Source organism: Balaenoptera physalus (genome assembly GCF_965194825.1).
Source record: "Balaenoptera physalus genome assembly, chromosome: 3".
Classification (NCBI taxonomy): domain Eukaryota; kingdom Metazoa; phylum Chordata; class Mammalia; order Artiodactyla; family Balaenopteridae; genus Balaenoptera; species Balaenoptera physalus.
Window position 1 is genome coordinate 156,288,469 of NC_138890.1, and position 20,203 is coordinate 156,308,671.

A 20,203-nucleotide genomic window follows, 5' to 3' on the forward strand; every position below is an offset into this window, starting at 1 on the left:
CTCTTCGTTTCTGTGCGAGGGCTTTCTCCAGTTGCGGCAAGTGGGGGCCACTCTTCATCGCGGTGCGCGGGCGTCTCACTATCGCGGCCTCTCTTGTTGCGGAGCACAGGCTCCAGACGCGCAGGCTCAGCAATTGTGGCTCACGGGCCCAGTGGCTCCGCGGCATGTGGGATCCTCCCAGACCAGGGTGCGAACCCGTGTCCTCTGCATTGGCAGGCAGATTCTCAACCACTGCGCCACCAGGGAAGCCCTGGATATTTCTTTCTTTACTGATCTTCCTGACAGTACTGATTACAGTAAAAGTGTAGATTTTACTATGAAATTCATTTGAGTTTATATGAAAAAGAATAGGTGTGAGTGTGTTAACAGACAAAAACCCTTTATGATACAAAAGTTCTGCCTCATAACATGCCAAATTCAAAGAGGGAGATCTTTGATGTGAGCAATTACAGATTTATTTATGAACTTACTATAAAATATATTCCTTCAATTCTCTTTCAAAAGTCTGATCTGGGGGTGGATTTCAGTGGGGGGCAGTCAAGAGACTCATGTCTCTTCCAGTGGTACATTAAATATTCTATTTGTGGTCTGAGAATAGCCTATACTAGAGAAGAAAGAAGAAAAAAAAAAGCATTTTTAGTTTCTCCATTATCCTGTTCAGCTCACTACTAAAGGAAATTGTATATCACCAAGAAGTATGAAAAGAAGTATTCATTTAAAGTGAGTAAATACTATTATCTGTGTCTGGATAGGTGCCCTAATACAAAACAATTGATGTAGTAACTTATACAGCTCTTATAATGTCTCATGCATGGTTTATATATACTGTTCTTTCAACATCACTATACCATTAGTACCATTATTTCCCTAATTAACAGATTAATAAACAAAGATGTACACACCTTGTCTTTTGTTTATGTGATATGTAGATGACACACTTCTGGAAATCATTCAAAAATTAACATTGCATTCTGCACATGATTCAGTAATTCCAAATTCTTACACCTGGAGTAAAAACACAGTACTTATCAAATGTCTACTGTGAATCTGGTTTATGTAATATATTAGAAAAACTGAGGTAATACTATTTACTTTCAAGGAATTTAAATTAATGAGTATATTTTTAGGAGAAAAAAATTATATAAATCATTATTTAAAAGACATTTACTGTAGAAAGAGATTGAGGCATCCCCAGAAGTCTTTAGTGAAATGATCCACAGATTGGAAATATTTTAAACTCATTGCTGCAGATCTCCTTGTTCTTCATGCTCATTATCACCTAAAAGAAATAAACAGACAGATGTCAGAGAAGAAAACAGAAAACTGCAAGTTCTTCATTGTATTCTCTCATGGGGAAATTCTTTTAGTCAATCACACAACAGGAGAACATGAAATGCATTGTAGGTGATTTTTTTGTCTGTCTTTCATGCTCACTTTATCTGTGTTTGAGATTTGGGGATTTTTGGAAAGCCAGTCATATATTTCAGAGAAATAAATATAAATTGAGTGACATGTGAGTTGAGAGAAGTGGTAGTTGTTAAGGGACTTAATGTGTGTGGCAGATGTCTCAGGGCATCATATGAGTCTGAATTTGATTCCATGAAATCTACAAGAACTGATATGATTTCAAATATAACATGAACCAGTTCTAGAAATTATTTTCAAAAACAGTTAAACTTTGTGAATTACTTACAAATGGAATAATCTAAAGAAACTGAAAACTACTCTGCAGTAATGAGTAAATGCATGTGATTGGACATTAATATTTGATCAAGTACCTGAAAGAAAATATTTTCTATTAAACCTCAAAAAGTACTAGCTCTGCCCTTTGGAGATATAAACGTTCCATATATATATATGCCTGAACTTACAGTCTTCTGTCTCAGTTGAATTAAAAGAAAAAAAAAGAAAAGCCAAAGAAAGAAAAAGAAACAACTGGAAATGACTTTCTCTGATGTTTCTCATTCTGACTTAAAGTCTCCACAGTTGCATTACTTCAACTTTACTCTGCTTTCTGGTTGTTTTTATTTATCTTTTAGAAACTTATTAAAGCATAATTTTCTGTATTAGTTTCTAACACTAAATAGGACTCACCATTCAATGCTATCATTTTTTTCTTCACTCCATTCCTAAACAAACAGAAGAGTGATTTATAAGTACTGAATATGTGAAATAAAAAATGAATGAATGGATATGTAAATAAAAAGAAAATCATTAGAAAGTTCAATATAAGCATTGCAATCTAAATTAAATCACTCTAGGACTAACATTAAAAAATGTGCATGTTAATTAAGACAAAATTTTAAAGTATAGATGAGTGGAAATTAACATATTAAGATGAAAGTAAAGGACATGTCCACCATGCAGTTTTAATAATTCAGTAATCAAAGAAGTACTTTATTATTACTTTCACACTTGGTGTATTAAACAAGAATTACAGAAAGTTGATATGTAACCATGTGCAGAAAGCTGCTGTCTTCCTGATTACATTTTATCTCCAAATGCTTGTCATTATCATTTTATTTTCTGAAGCTAACCGAAATAATATATTTAATATTTTTTACATTTATACAATACAACTTGAAGAATACTTTTTTAGTACCTATATTTCAGGTTTTAAATTTTTTCATTGTTTAATTTTTAAGATTATTTCTGTCCAGTAAGAAAATGCCAAATTTCATTGTAAGTTCCTGATTCAAGATCAACTTCCTTCTTGAACACGAGAGCAAGTGTGAGAAGAAGAGGGCAGAGTAGACGGACCTCACTTCACCTCCTCTCATGAAAACAGCAAAATCACAGGTACTGCTGAACAACCATCAACAAGAAGACTGGAATCTAGCAAAAAGATATTCTACTTCCAAAGACAAAGAAGCCACAACGAGACAGTAGGAGGGGCTCATTTGCGATACAATCAAATCCCGTACCCACGGGGTGTGTGACCCACAAACTGGAAGATAATTATATTGCAGAAGTTCTTCCACAGGAGTGAAAGCTCCAAGCCCCACATCAGGCCCCCCAGTCTGTGGGTCTGGTATCAGGATGAGGAGCCCCCAGAGCATTTGGCTTTGAAAGCCAGTGGGCTTGATCATAGGAACTCCACAGGACTGGGGGAAACAGAAACTCCACTCTTGGAGGGTGCACACAATGTCCTGTGTGCACTGGGATGCAGGGAAAAAGCAGTGACTTCATAGGAACCTGTGCCAGACCTACTTTCTGGTCTTGAAGGGTCTCCTGTGGAGGCAGGGGGTGGCTGTGGCTCACTGAAGAGACAAGGACACTGGTGGTAGAGGTACTGGGGAGTACTTAGTGGAGTGAGCTGTCCTGGAGGCTGCCATTTTGACACTAAGACCTGCCCCATCCAACAGCCTGTAGGCTCCAGTGCTGGGATGCTTGAGGTCAAACCAACAGGGCAGGAACACAGCCCGACCCAAGAGCAGACAGGCTGCTTAAAGTCTTCCTGAGCCCACAGCTGCCTGTAAACACATGCCTTGACACGGTCCTGCCCATCAGAGGGACAAGACCCAGTTCCACCCACCAGTGAGCAGGCACCAGTCCCTGACACCAGGAAGCCTGAATGAGCCTCTTAGACAAGCCTCATCCACCAGGGGACAGAAATCAGAAGTGAGAGGTACTACAATTCTGCAGCCTGCAGGACTGCAAACACAGAAAGGTAGACAAAGTTATACAGCAGAGGAATATGTTCCAGATGAAAGAAAATGAAAAAACACCAGAAGAACAGCTAAGTGAAGTGGAGGTAGGCAATCGATCTGAAAAATAATTCAAAGTAATGATAGTAAAGATATCCAAGATCTCAGAAAAATAATGGAGGCACAGACCAAGAAGGTACAAGAAATGTTTAACAAAGAACTAGAAGATATAAAGAACAAACAAACAGAGTTGAACAATACAATAACTGAAATGAAAAACACACTAGAAGGAATCAATAGAATAACAAATAAGGCAGAAGAATGGATAAGTGAGCTGGAAAGAATGGTGGAAATCACTGCCACAGAACAGAATAAAGAAAAAAGAATGAAAAGAAATGAGGATAATTTAGGAGACCTTGGGGACAACACTAAATGCACCAACATTTGCACTATAGGGGCCCCAGAAGGAAAAAGAGAGAGAGGAAGGGCCTGAGACATTTGAGGAGATAATAGTGGAAAACTTCCCTAACATGGAAAAGGAAAGAGCCACCCAAGTCCAGGAAGCTCAGAGAGTACCAGACAGGATAACTCCAAGGAGGAGCACACTGAGACACTATTAATCAAACTGACAAAAATTAAAGACAAAGAGAAAATATTAAAATCAACAAGGGAAAAGCAACAAATAGCATACAAGGAAATCCTCATAAGATTATCAGCTGATTTTTCAGCAGAAACTCTGCAGTCCAGAAAGGATTGACATGACATATTTAAAGTGATGAAAGGGAAAAACCTACAACCAAGAATACTCTACCCAGTAAGGCTCTCATCAGATTCAAAGGAAAAATCAAAAGCTTTACAGACAAGCAAAAGCAAAAATAATTCAGCACCACAAAACCAACTTTACAACTAATGCTAAAGGAACTTCTCTAGGTGGAAAAGAAAAACCCGCAACTAGAAATAAGAAAATTTTGAATGGGAAAGCTCACTGGTAAAGGCAAAAATACAGTAAAGGTAGGAAATCAACCACACACAAATATGATATCAAAACCAGCAATCATGAGAAGAGGAGAATACAAATGCAGGATATTGCAAATGCATTTGAAATTGAGAGACCAACAACTTAAAACAATCTTGTATACATATAGACTGCTATAGCAAACCTCACAGTAACTGTGAACCAAAAATCTACAATAAATACACACATAAAAAAGAAAAAGCAATCCAAACACAACGCTAATGATAGTCATCAAATCACAAGATAAGAGAACAAAAAAGGGAAGAAAAAAGACATACAAAAGCAAATCCAAAGCAATTAACAAAATGGCAATAAGAATATACATATCAGTAATTACCCTAAATGTAAATGGGTTAACTGCTCCAACCAAAAAACATAGACTGGCTGAATGGATACAAAAACAAGACCCATATATATGCTGTCAACAACAGACCGACTTCAGATCTAGGAACACTTAACAGACTGAAAGTGAAGGGATGGAAAAAGATATTCCATGCAAATGGAGATCAAAAGAAAAGCTGAAGTAGCAGCACTCAAAATAGACTTTAAAATAAAGACTGTTATAAGAGACAAAGAAGGACACTTCATAATGATCAAGGGATCAATCCAAGAAGAAGATATAACAATTGCAAATATATATGCACCCAACACAGGAGCACTTCAGTATGTAAGACAAATGCTAACAGCCATAAAAGTAGACATCAACAGTATCACATCAACAATAACATGTTATTGGGGGACTTTAACACCCCACTTACATCAATGGACAGATCATCCAGGCAGAAAATCAATAAACACAGCTCTTAAATGACACATTATACCAGATGGACTTAATTGATATTTATAGAGCATTCCATCTGAAATCAGAAGAATACACATTCTTTTCAAGTGCACATGGAACATTCTCCAGGATAGATTACATGCTGGGCCATAAAGCAAGCCTCAATAAATTTAGAAAGTTGAAATCATAAAGCATCTTTTCTGACCACAAACCTATAAGATTAGAAATCAGCTACAAGAAAAAAAAAACTATAAAAAACAGAAACACATGGAGGCTAAATAATACTAAACACCCAATGCATCACTGAAGAAATCAGAGAGGAAATAAAATATACCTAGAGATAAAACAAAAATATGTCCCAAAACCTATGTTATGCAGCAGAAGCAGTTCTAAGAGGGAAGTTTATAGCAATATAATCTTACCTCAAGAAACAAGAAAAACCCCTAACACCTAAAGCAACTAAAGAAAGAACAAACAATACCCAAAATTAACAGAAGGAAAGAAATCATAAAAGATCAGAACAGAAAGAAATAAATGAAATAGAGACAAAGAAAACAATAGAAAAGATCAATGAAACTAAAAGCTGGTTATTCAAAAAGATAAACAAAACCAGACTCATCAAAAAAAAAAAAAAATGGGGAGAGGGCTCAAATCAAAATTAGAAATGAAAAAGGAGAAGTTACAATGGACACCACAGAAATACAAAGGATCATAACAGACTAATACAAGCAGCTATATGCCAATAAAATGGACAACCTAGAAGGAATAGACAAATTCTTAGAAAGGTGCAATCTCCCAAAATTGAACCAGGAAGATATAGAAGATATGAACAGACCAATCACAAGCACTGAAATTGAAACTGTGATTTTAAAACTCCCAACAAAGACCAGGACCAAATGGCTTCACAGGTGAATTCTATCAAACATTTAGAGAAGAGTTAACACCTATCCTTCTGAAACTCTTCAAAAAAAAATTGAATAGCAAGGAACACTCCCAAACTCATTCTACGAGGCCACCATCACCCTGATACCAAAACTAGACAAAGATATAACAACAACAACAAAAAAAGAAAGTTAAAGGCCAATATCACTCATGAGCATAGATGCAAAAATCCTCAACAAAATACTAGCAAACTGAACCCAACAACACATTAAAAGCATCATACACCATGATCAGGTGGGATCTATCCCAGGGATACACAGTTTCTTCAATATACTCAAATCAATCAAAGTGATATACACCAGATTAACAAACTGAAGAATAAAAACCATATGATCATCTCAATAGATGCAGAAAAAGCTTTTGACAAAATTCAACACCCATTTAGGAAAAAATCTCTCCAGAAAGTGAGCATAGAGGGAACCTACCTCAATATAATAAAGGCCATTTATGAAAAACCCACAGCTAACGTCATACTCCATGGGGAAAAGCTGAAAGCATTTCCTCTAAGATCAGGAAAGAGACAAGGATATCCACTCTTGCCACTTTTATTCAACATAGTTTTGGAAGTCCTAGCTACAGCAATCAGAGAAGAAAAAGAAATAAAAGAAATGCAAATTGGAAAAGAAGAAGTAAAACTGACACTGCAAATGACATGGTACTATAAATAGAAAATCCTAAAGATGCTACCAGAAAACTACCAGAGCTCATTAATGAATTTGGTTAAGTTGCAGGATACAAAATTAATACACAGAAATCTCTTGCATTCCTATGCACTAACAATGAAAAATCTGAAAGAGAAATTAAGGAAACAATCCCATTTACCATTACAACAAAAAGAATAAAATACATAAGAATAAACTTACCTAAGTAGGCAGAAGACCTGTACTCCAAAAACTATAAGAAGCTGATGAAAGAAATTGAAGATGACACAAGCAGATGTAAAGATATATCATGTTCTTGGATCATGAGAATCAATATTGTCAAAATGACTATACTACCCAAGGCAATCTATAGATTCAATGCAATCCCTATCAAATTACCAATGGCATTTTTTGCAGATCTAGAACAGAAAATCTTAAAATTGTATGGAAACACAAAAGACCCTGAATAGCCAAAGCAATCTTGAGAAAGAAAAACGGAGCTGGAGGAATCAGGCTCTGTGACTTCAGAGTAGACTATAAAGCTACAGTCATCAAAACAGTATGGTACTGGCATAAAGACTGACTTATAGATCAATGGAACAGGATAGAAATCCCAGAAATAAACCCAGGTACCTATGGTCAATTAATCTACAACAAAGGAGGCAAGAATATACAATGGAGGAAAACCAGTCTCTTCAATAAGTGGTGCTGGGAAAACTGGACAGCCACATGTAAAAAAATGAATTAGAACATTCTTTAACACCACACACAAAAATAAGCTCAAAATGGATTAAAGAGCTAAATGGAAGACCAGATACTATAAAACTCTTAGAGGAAAACATGGGCAGAACACTCTGACATAAATTGCAGCAATATCTTTTTGGATCTACTTCCTAGAGTAATGGAAATAAAAACAAAAATAAACAAAGAAGACCTAATTAAACTTTTACACATCAAAGGAAACCATAGAAAAAACGAAAAGACAACCCACAGAATGGGAGAAAATATTTGCAAACCACGCAACTGACAAGGGATTAATCTCCAAAATATAAAAACAGATCATGCAACTCAATATAAAAAATGAAAAATAAGGAAAAAAAACAATCAAAAATGAGCAGATCTAAATAGACATTTCTCCAAAGAAGACATACAGATGACCAAAAAGCACATGAAAAGATGCTCAACCTTGCTAATTATTAGAGAAATGCAAATCAAAACTACAATGAGGTATCACCTCACACCAGTCAGGATGGCCAACATCAAAAGGTCTACAAACAATAAATGCTGGAGAGGTGTGGAGCAAAGGGAACCCTCCTATTCTGCTAGTGGGCATGTAAATTGGTACAGCCACTACTGAGAGCAGTACAGAGGTTCCTTACAAAAATAAAAATTGAGTTACCATGTGATCCTGCAATCCCACTCCTGGGCATATATCTGAAGAAAACCATACTTTGAAAAGATACATGCACCCCAATGTTCACTACAGCACTATTTACAATAGCCAAGTCATGGAAGCAACCTAATTGTCCATCAATAGATGAATGGATAAGAAGATATGGTGCATATAGACAAAGAAATATTACTCAGCCATTAAAAAAGAATGAAATAATGCCATTTGCAGCAACATGGATGGACCTAGAGATTATCATACTAAGTGAAGTAAGACAGAAAAAGACAAATATTCTATGTTACCACATATGTGGAATCAAAAAAATGATACAAGTGAACTTATTTACAAAACAGAAACAGACTCACAGACTTCAAAAACAAACTTATGGTTACCAAAGGGGAAAGGTGAGGGGGAGAGATAAATTAGGAGGTTTAGATTAACATATACACCCTACTATATAGAAAATAGATAACTGATAAAGACCTACTTGTATAGCACAGGGATCTCTAATCAATACTCTGTAATAACCTATATAGGAAAAGAGTCTGAAATAGAAGAGACATATGTATATGTATAACTAAATCACTTTGCCATACACCTGAAACTAACACAACATTGTAAGTCAAGTATGCTCTAATATAAAATGTTAAAAAAGTTTTTTAAATTAAAAAAAAACAAACATGAGAGCATGACAACCCTGAAGTCTCCCATGGCATGGCTAGCTAAGTTTGAATGTCTCAATTTGATTGTTTTCTGGTTTTCCCTCTTGCTTTATTACTTCATTTGTGTTCCTCCCAATTTTGTGTATTTTCCTTTATGGTAAGAAATAGCTTTCATTCCAAAAGATTCTAGTGACTACCTCTTCTGGTGGAGCTTCCAAAAAAGCCTTTAGTATTCCCTACTGTTTCAGAGAAAATATTAAATCATTTGGCAGGTATTTTAAGCCTTGTTACCTTGTAGGCAGTAAATACTTGATTGTTTTGCTACTTCAAACAGTGCAGACCTCTGACAAGAATAAAAGGAGGCAGATAAAAAGAGAGTACACTAAAAAAAGAAAGCACAAAAAATAGGATGGAGGGAATGATTGTAGTAAAAAATAAAAATAGATTATGAAATTCTTGAAATAAAAGAGGTGTGATAAACAGAATTTTAATAAGACAAATTTAAAAGCTAGCCATTCCTTATACTTTGAGAAAGGGAAAAAGTAAAATCTTTCTTTTGGAACCTTCCAAACGTACACCTTTACTAACAAATTGAATTTTATCACCATAACTAGTGAGACACATTTTGACATTTAGGGATATATGAGAATTCAGAGAATTATTTAACTTTTAGTTAACCTGAATACCTTAATTCACCTAGTGAATAAAAAAGTAAAATTAAAGTTTTGTATTTTAATATAACATCGATAACATGTCTGTTTTAATACTATTTAATGTATTATTTAATAGGAGTTATCTATTTATACCATAGGTATAACAAATCATTCTACTAAGAATTTTTTTTTAGTATATTCAATCCTCTTATCAGGTACTTGGGACTCTTATTACCATCTCTTTGTCTCAATGAGGTTCAGTAATTTGTACAATTTAACATAATTGGAAAGTGACAAAACTGATTTGGAGACAGTTCTACTTATCAAAAATCCTATGTTTCTCTTTTGCTTTAATTCACTGATTCTGCTAGGTGAGGAATTTTGTTTATGTACACTGTATGTTTCCTAGCAATTTAAAAATATGTTTATATTTTATTGTATTACTCGTGGAACCTGGGTCAGTACCTTTAAATCAGATCCATAGTAATACTCCTCTTTGGTTGTGTTGAACCCATCTTTCTGTTTATATGTCCATTGTTTTTCTTTATTGGATAAGGTATATCTTGAAACCAATTTTTTGCCTTTTTTTAGTTGAAGTATAGTTACTGTACAATATTATGTAAGTTGCATGTGTACAACATAGTGATTCACAATTTTTAAAGGTTATACGCATTTCATAGTTATTATAAAATGTTGACTATATTACCTGTATTGTACAATACATCCTTGTAGCTTATGTCTTTTATACATAATAATTTGTACCTCTTCATCCCCCACCCATATCTTCCTCTCCCTCTTCCCTCTCCCCACTGGTAACCAGTAGTTTGTTCCCTATATCTGTGAGTCTGTTCCTGTTTGGTTATATACATTTATACATATATAAGTGATAACATACACAACTTGTCTTTCTTTGTCTGACTTATTTCACTGAGCATAATACCCTCCAGGTCCATCCATGCTGTTGCAAATGGTAAGATTTCATTCTTTTTTATGGCTCAGTAATATTACATTGTATATATAAATATCACATATTCTTTATCCATTCATCTGTTGATGGACACTTAGGTTGCTTCCATATCTTGGCTACAGTAAATAATGCTGCTATGAACATTGGGAGGCAATCTTTTCAAATTAGTGTTTTTGTTTTCTTCAGATGTATACCTATGAGGGGATTTGCTGGATCATATGGTAGTTTTATGTTTAGTTTTTTGAGGAAACTCCATACTGTTTTCCATAGTGGCTGCACCAATTTACATTCCCATCAACAGTGTGCAAGGGTTCCCTTTTCTCTACATATTCGCCAATATTTGTTATTTGTAGACATTTTAATGATAGCTATTCTGCCAAGTGTGTGGTATCTCATTGTGGTTTTAATTTGCATTTTTCTGATGATTAAAAATGTTGAGCATATTTTCATGTACCTTTTAGCCATCTGTATATCTTCTTTGGAAAAATGTCTATTCAGGTCTTCTGCCCATTTTTTAATCGTATTGTTTGTTTTCTGTTGTTGAGTTGTATGAGCTGTTTATATATTTTGTATATTAACCCCTTACAGGTCAAATGGGTCATATCATTTGCAAATATTTTCTCCCATTCAGTAGGTTGTCTTTTCATTTTGTTTATGGTTTCTTTTGCTGTGCAAAAGCTTTTAAGTTTAATTAGGTCCCATTTGTTTGGTTTTGCAAGAATTTTAATAATTAATGATTTAATCATATTAAACAATTCAGAAGGAAAACAAAATATAAATGTCCTCTGATATTGTTTCTGATTTCATTAGTAACTCCACATTGTTAGATAGATGATGGTATCATGAGGGGAAAAAACATGTTCTTAATATATTATATATTATCTATTTATAATGAAATTTTGTTAAATTATTTTAATTAACAAACAATGAAAATAGCATACCCTAGTGGTTAAAAACAAAGACTCAGGATAGGTTCTTTTACTTTTGACTTTACCTCTATGAGAATTGTTAAATTAGATATTTGTATCTTAGAGTCTCAGATTCCTTACTAGAAAATTACTTTTTCAGAGAAAATATCATATTGCTGATTAGCTGTTAAATGTTATATGAAGTGTAATATCAGAAATGTCCAAAGATTGACATATGACATGGGAGAATGATAGAACTACAAACACATCTATTTTTTTCTTTGGACAGTCATGCATTCCTAAATACTGGCTTGAAGATAGGAATCATTTACATTTCTAAAGCTATTTTCCCACTGTTAAAAATCAATTGGAAGAATAACATTTCCAACCAGGGTGAGAGAAATCTGTAATTCATAACTATAATATTCTAGAGGAGAAGGAAACCTGAAATTATTTCTTTTACATGACTGTGAAGGATGTGATATGATGGAAGAAATTTTTTTTGTGAAAATATTATTTATCAATATAATCTTATTTACTTTATAAGTTCTATAAATTCATCTCTAGGTTGTCTATCTGAAGAACAAATTTATAGAGCACACCTAACAAAAAACAAAAGTAAATAAAACCCTAATCATCTATTGTAAATTATGAAAAGGCCAGTAGGAATTTGCAGGCTCAAAGCCAGCATGGTACAGAATCTTAATGGAGTTAACAGGAGCTCAACAGATTTAGATCTTCAAAGGCCACTTGATTAAAAGCTGACAGAAGGAAATTCAAAGAGTTTACCTTTTTCAAAAATGTAATTTTCTATTTTCTATTAAAACATTATTTTTATGTGAACTGTATATTTTGATAGACAGTAGCTACTTTTTTGATGGGAGAAAATTCATTTTAAAATAACTAAAATAAAGTATCTGTTTAGTACTTATATACTTAAACTAAATAGTTGCCTTAGGAATCATCAAATATAAATCCTTGTGTTTTTTCATGTCACTCTCCTAACTGATGTGAAAAATTGCAAAATTCCATTACTCCTAAAAGTAGTAATATAACTATCATGTATTTCTTACACCTTTCATATAGTTAACATATATATATACATATATATATGTGTATATATATATATATATATATATATATATATATATTTTATTTCCCTAAGTACATTGTGAAATTTCCAAGAACACAAAAACTACTTCATATGTTTTAATCCATGACAGACTTCCTCATCAACTTCATTGTTAGGGATGGACAGGTTTTACTGGGTAGAAGTGGACCCCAAAATCTCAGTGCTAACCAGTATAAAGGTTGATTTATCAGAGTATGGTAACTCAGGGCTCTGAACTTCTTATATTTTTTTATAACATCATCTTCATCATGTGCCTTTACAATTCCTTGACAAGGAGAGAGTCATATAGAGGTGTGTGCACAGAATACATTAAAAGTCAGGCATGGCAGTGTCTTACATCAGTTCTGCCCACATTCCATTGGCCCAAGTCCAATCATAGAGCCCTAACCTAAAGAGCAAGGGACAAAAAAAAACCCCAAAGTATCAAATATTCATAGATTTACATGATGAAAATATATTTCTCTCTCATATCACAGTAGATTGCATGTGGAGCAGGAAAGCTTCTTCTCCAAGCAGTGATTCAGGGACATTGCCGTCTTCCATTCTGTGGCTTAGGCCATGAACATCATCAGAGTTCTTTACTTTTTACATATTGATGGGGAAGAAGAACAAAATTATGCACAAATAAGTTTTATGGGCCAGGCTGGACTAGTTGCAGTCACTTCTGCTCTCAATTCACTGGCTGGAAGAGGTTCACTTGAACTGATGTAAATGTACATGAGATGGGGAATATATTTGGACTCTGTATCTATGAACAAACCTGGATAGTGATGAGTACTGGCAGTTGTTGTCACACCCTTTTTTAGGAAGGAAATCAAGGAAGAGAGAGCTTAACTAACAACTTATTCAAGATCACACAGCTAGAAAATGACAGAAAGAGAAGTTTAATCCATGAAATTTATCCCCATCATCTGTGCTCCTACCCACTATACTATTTTTCAAGCGTGCAATTTAACGCAAATGTTCGGTGCATATTTCTTAAACAAATGACTGCAGAATAGAAAAAATTTACCCAAAATCATCTGTTCTATACCTTTATTAAATGATTGAATGTGGAACAGATAGTTTTACCCAGATATTTGACATAAAACCCTTTGTTTTTTGTTGCCATTTGCTGGCATTTTAATATCACTAGTAAGGCATTGCCCCGGCACACTGCAATACTTTATTACTTGGAAAACATTTTGTAGATATTCAATTTTATATCAATAGGGTTCCCCCATCCCCCCTTCTTATAATTAGCTGTTCAGCCTTGTATCTGTGGATTAAGTTTCCTTATCTTTACCTTCTTGTATTCCAGCAGATAACCTTCAGAATACAGACAGACAATTTTAGAGTTAACACTCACTTCTCTAATCAATTGAGGCAGTCCTCACAGAGGACAGAATCACAGAAAATGCTTAAATGATTACTAAGAAAAAAAGAAGGTGGTGGATTATTGAACACTTCTACATTAATTGTAGAGAAAGCCAATCTAGGAATGGGTTCGTCCAGTGGAAAAAATCTAAACTGAAGAAAGGGAGACTAACTTGCACATGGGATTGGAAATAATTTTTAAAACATCTTATTTCCCTGCCTTAACTGCATGGAAATTGCTATACTGTTAATGGTCTGTGAATCTTTAATCACAGATAAATGTTAGTATCTGTCCTCAGGGCAAAATGCAAACACATTACACCACAAGAGAAGCAAAGAAATGAATTTATGCTTTAATGAGCTGTGCAGTCTTATTATTCACCTAATATAATATGACACTTTGACTTTGTTCTGGAAACAAACTGGGAATATGAGGTCCAATTTGTATTCGGGGAGATTGTTTACTATGAAAATTTATCCAATGATTAGTTATTTTTTTCTTTTTTATCTGAAGACTTCCTTTTATTGTTTTTCCTTTATATTTTTAATTAGTTTAAAGTAATTATTTAAAAATTCTCTCTAATCTGGAGGGAAATAATTCATGGAAAAATCTCATATTAGGTTTCTCATTTCACTGTGACACTGTGTGTTTTGTTATCTATATATGAACAAGCAAAATCGGACTTAACAGTTGCCCCCAAATGCTAATGACCCATCCATCTAATGAAGTACTTTTCATTATGTAGCATCACCAAATTTAATTGAGCATTTAATTCAAAGTTTGTCACTCTGCTGGTTGCCTGGTGATTTATATGCAATCCTCAAACCAAAGCTAGAAGGTAGTGTCAGTTTAAATGAGTGATCAAAACTCAAACCTTTTAAAATAAGAAATCAAACATGTCTAGTAGATAAGTTAATGTAATTGTTATTGCTGTTGCTTATGTTCCAAGTGTGCTGCATGTGGGAGAAGACGGAAATGACAAATGCAATAAACTTTTGGCTTACCAAATGAAATTTACAAACATTTATAGCCATCATAATATGGAAAAGTAGATATTATTTAAAGGCCCGCAAATATTAAACAGCTAATCAAAATTTTATTTCTATTAGAAGGTAAAACTTATATGCCAAAGTTATACCAACAGTTGTATAATACAGATGATTATTTGCTTTTTTCAACTGCAAGGAAAAGAGAACATTTTTTATCTTTCTGAAACTTATTTGAAAACTGTCAAGGGGACTTGCAGCTTCAAATATAAGTAAAGCAATGGGATTTTTGTAGTTAGCACTGAGAAAGAGAAATCAGTTCTGAGAAAATAAAAATTAACACTACCTATAAAAGTGAATAGGATAAAAAAGATTTGAGGCATTACATGTTTTGTATATTGTGTAGGTGTTATAATTCCAGTTTAAAACTGAGGAGAATGAAACTCAATGAGTGTAAGTAACTACTCATTCAAAATGTATTTATTGAGTTCTAGTCTGTGCTAGAGAATGCGATGAAGTGAGAATCATAGCAGTGATAAAGCTGACCCATTCTAACCTCATGAAGCAAGATAAAATAAACAATCCCCAAAACGTCTCCTAACTTTAAATTGTTTTAAGTTCAAGAAATAGAAGTAGAAGATGCTATGAGAAATAGTTTCTAAGAGTTTGAATTTGTGTAGGTGCCAAGGAAAACATCTATGAAGAATTGCAATTTAAGAGGTCACTTAAAATATGTATATTTATTTAATTACATATGTACATGTAAATATGAGAAAGAAAGAGAAAAGACAAAGAGAAGGGACGAGAGAAAGAGAAAGGCAGAGAAAGAAGGAGACAGAGAAAGAGAGAGTTTATGATGATACTACTTCTCCATCTGTTTCTGATCCAGTGAAAATTGGGCAGCATGGCCTATTGAGAATAAGAGCACAATTCATACTTTACTGCTGTTGAAGGCAGAATGGAGAAAATGGCTTGGACCAGGAAAATACACTCATTGTCTCTTCATCCTAGAATTAACTTGATTTAAGTACCTAGTAGAAGTTGAGGAAAATGATTCATAGGGAAAAATTTCACAGTATATTAGTGAAAGCACCGTATCAACATTCATGCATATGATGAGTGAATTCATCTATAAACTATATTTTACTTTTGGAATGTATGGAAAGGGATCTTAAAAACTAACATAATCATAAATATTCTTCATTTTGTACCTACTCTACTTTATGAATTAGTATTTTCATTCTACTTCAACCATCCACATTCACTGTTTCTACTTTATAATCATCCCAAGCTAAAATCTCTATTCTAGCGACTCCTCTTTTCCTTACACTGTTCAAAAAGCAGGTACTTTCCCTTCCCTTATCTGAATGTTCACCCCTGGCTGGAAAAAAATGACCATTTTAATTTCTTATACCCATCACCTTTCCTTTTTCTCTAGTTTTTCACTCATAAATTTGATAAATTCTTGTCACTATCATTAACTCCAGCATACATATTTAGGGGCATGATTATCAGTGTTATTAACCTCATCACATATACTTAACAAAACACTAATTCTTTCCCTCAAACTTACATGAAATTTGCATGCTCATTATGCTCATTTATGCATCTAATCTGGCTATAAAACATGTATATCAACAGCCTAAAAATTTTCTTGGAGCAATGTAGCTTCTCATGGCAAGTGAATAGATAAATTTATCTCAGTTTAAACTCATAATTTCATTGATTTATAGAAGAAGTAAACATTATAAATCACACAATATATGCTAATCAGGCTTAGAAAAAGACATGATATAAAAATGTTAGTTATAAAAGAGGCCAAGGAATTTTGTGATCATCAGACTTTAACATGTACAAGTAAAGTTGGGCATATAGGAATATTTGTAGCCTTAAAAACATATTTTTTTAACTTATTCTATGCTCTATATACATATTTTATTCATATTAAGCTTATTTTGCATTTTCTCTCCTCTTTTAAAAATAATTGAAAATCACTCAGTTATTCATTCATCCAACAAATATTTATTAAACAATTACTTGTTTCAAGTGCTCTTCAATGTGTTGTGGAAAACAATGAAACAAAACAGACAAAAACTTACATTCTAATAGAAAGATATATATAAATAAAAGGTAAGATATATTGAATGTTAGTGACAAAAGATGAGAAAATTAAGCCGTAAGAGTATATGGTTGTGGCAGGTGGTATTTTTTAATTATAGCTACAACTATATCACTCATCTGACATGCTGTTTTACAATGTGATGTTATACCACCTTGCCTTCAAAAGATGGTGTCTAGGCCACATTCTCATGAATCTTCGTGAATCTGAGACTACTTTAAACAAAATAATACATTAGAAATGAGATTATGTGGTTTTGCAGTCAGAGCCACAATAAGGATTTCACTTTGTCCATCAGGACACTAGCTTTTTGAGTTCTGTGCCTCCTTATAAGAAGTCTGATTATCCTGCTATCCCTATTCTCAGAGCAAGTCCAGAGCATGTGGGGAAATGACCTGCAGGTCCTCTGACTGAAAATCCCATCTGAGGTCCCAACTGAAAGGAGAGTGTGTGTTTAAAGACACTTGCAGATGATTTCATTCCACAACCTTCAAGCTGTGGATAAACCAATCTACTCTTGCCCTGTCGAGATTCCCGACCCACAGAATATGTGAGCATAACAAGTGGTGGTTTTCAGACAAAGATGTCACAAAGAAAGAAAACTATGGGCCAATATCACTGATGAACATAGATGCAAAAATCCTGAACAAAACACCATCAAACAGAATCCAACAGCACATTAAAAAGATCATAGGGGCTTCCCTGGTGGCGCAGTGGTTGAGAGTCTGCCTGCCAATGCAGGGGACACGAGTTCGAGCCCTGGTCTGGGAGGATCCCACATGCCGTGGAGCAACTGGGCCCGTGAGCCACAACTGCTGAGCCTGAGCGTCTGGAGCCTCTGCTCCGCAACAGGAGAGGCCACGATAGTGAGAGGCCCGCGCACCGCGATGAGGAGTGGCCCCCGGTCGCCGCAACTGGAGAGGGCCCTCATGCAGAAACGAAGACCCAACACAGCCAAAAATAAACATAATAAATAAATAATAAATAAAAATTAAAAAAAAAAAAAAGGATCATACACTATGATCAAGTGGGGTTTATCCAAGGGATGCAAGGGTTCTTCAATATATGCAAATCAAGCAATGTGATAAACCATATTAACAAATTAAAGGAGAAAAATCATATGGTCATCTCAATAGATGCAGAAAAAGCTTTTGACAAAATTCAACACCCATTTATGATAAAAACCCTCCAGAAAGTAGGCACAGAAGGAACTTACCTCAACATAATAAAGGCCATATATGACAAACCCACAGCCAACATCGTTCTCAATGGTAAAAAACTGAAACCATTTCCTCTAAGATCAGGAACAAGACAAGATTGTCCACTCTCACCACTGTTATTCAAAATAGGTTTGGAAGTTTTATCCACAGCAATTAGAGACGAAAAAGAAATAAAAGGAATCCAAATCAGAAAAGAAGAAGTAAAACTGTCACTGTTTGCAGATGACATGATACTATACATAGAGAATCCTAAAGACTTTACCAGAAAACTACTAGACCTAATCAATGAATTTGGTAAAGTAGCAGGATACAAAATTAATGCACAGAAATCTCTTGCATTCCTACACACTAATGATGAAAAATCTGAAAAATAAATTAAGGAAACACTCCCATTTACCATTACAACAAAAGGAACAAAATACCTAGGAATAAACCTACCTAAGGAGACAAAAGACCTGTGTGCAGAAAGCTATAAGACACTGATGAAAGAAATTAAAGATGATACAAACAGGTGGAGAGATATACCATGTTCTTGGATTGGAAGAATCAAAATTGTGCAAATGACTATACTACCCAAAGCAATCCACAGATTCAGTGAAATCCCTATGAAACTACCAATGGCATTTTCCACAGAACTAAAACAAAAAATTTCACAATTTGTATGGAAACACAAAAGACCCTGAATAGCCAAAGCAATCTTGAGAAAGAAAAACGGAGCTGGAGGAATCAAGCTCCTGGACTTCAGACTATACTACAAAGCTACAGTAATCAAGACAGCATGGTACTGGCACAAAAACAGAAATATAGGTCAATGGAACAGGATAGAAATCCCAGAGATAAACCCACGCACATATCGTCACCTTATTTTTGATAAAAGAGGCAAGAATATACAATGGAGAAAAGACAGTCTCTTCAATAAGTGGTGCTGGGAAAACTGGACAGCTACATATAAAAGAATGAAATTAGAGCACTCCCTAACACCATACACAAAAATAAACTCAAAATGGATTAAAGACCTACATGTAAGGCCAGACACTATAAAACTCTTAGAGGAAAACATAGGCAGAACACTCTATGACATAAATCACAGCAAGATCCTTTTTGACCCACCTCCTAGAGAAATGGAAATAAAAACAAAAATAAACAAATAGGACCTAATGAAACTTAAAAGCTTTTGCACAGCAAAGGAAACCATATACAAGATGAAAAGACAACCCCAGAATGGGAGAAAATATTTTCAAATAAAGCAACTGACAAAGGATTAATCTCCAAAATTTACAAGTAGCTCATGCAGCTCAATATCAAAAAAACAAACAACGCAATCCAAAAATGGGCAGAAGACCTAAATAGACATTTCTCCAAAGAAGATATACATATTGCCAACAAACACATGAAAGGATGCTGAACAACACTAATCATTAGAGAAATACGAATCAAAACTACAATGAGGTATCACCTCACACCAGTCAGAACGTCCATCATCAAAATATCTACAAACAATAAATGTTGGAGAGGGTGTGGAGAAAAGGGAACCCTCTTGCACTGTTGGTGGGAATGTAAATTGATACAGCCACTATGGAGAACAGTATGGAGGTTCCTTAAAAAACTAAAAATAGAACTACCATATGACTCAGCAATCCCACCACTGGGCATATATCCAGAGAAAACCATAATTCAAAAAGAGTCACGTACCACAATGTTCATTGCAGCACTATTTACAATAGCCAGGACATGGAAGCAACCTAAGTGTCCATCGACAGATGAATGGATAAAGAAGATGTGG

General features: G+C 34.5%; 1 long non-coding RNA gene across 1 annotated transcript in view; it reads left to right on the top strand.

Moving 5' to 3' along the window:
* LOC309656907 overlaps positions 1-6,095 on the top strand; it is a 31,015-nt gene extending 24,920 nt beyond the window's left edge. The window contains exon 2 of the long non-coding RNA XR_014261601.1: positions 244-6,095. This is a non-coding gene — a long non-coding RNA (uncharacterized lncRNA). The remainder of the gene's footprint in view (positions 1-243) is intronic.
* Positions 6,096-20,203: the final 14,108 nt, after the last annotated feature.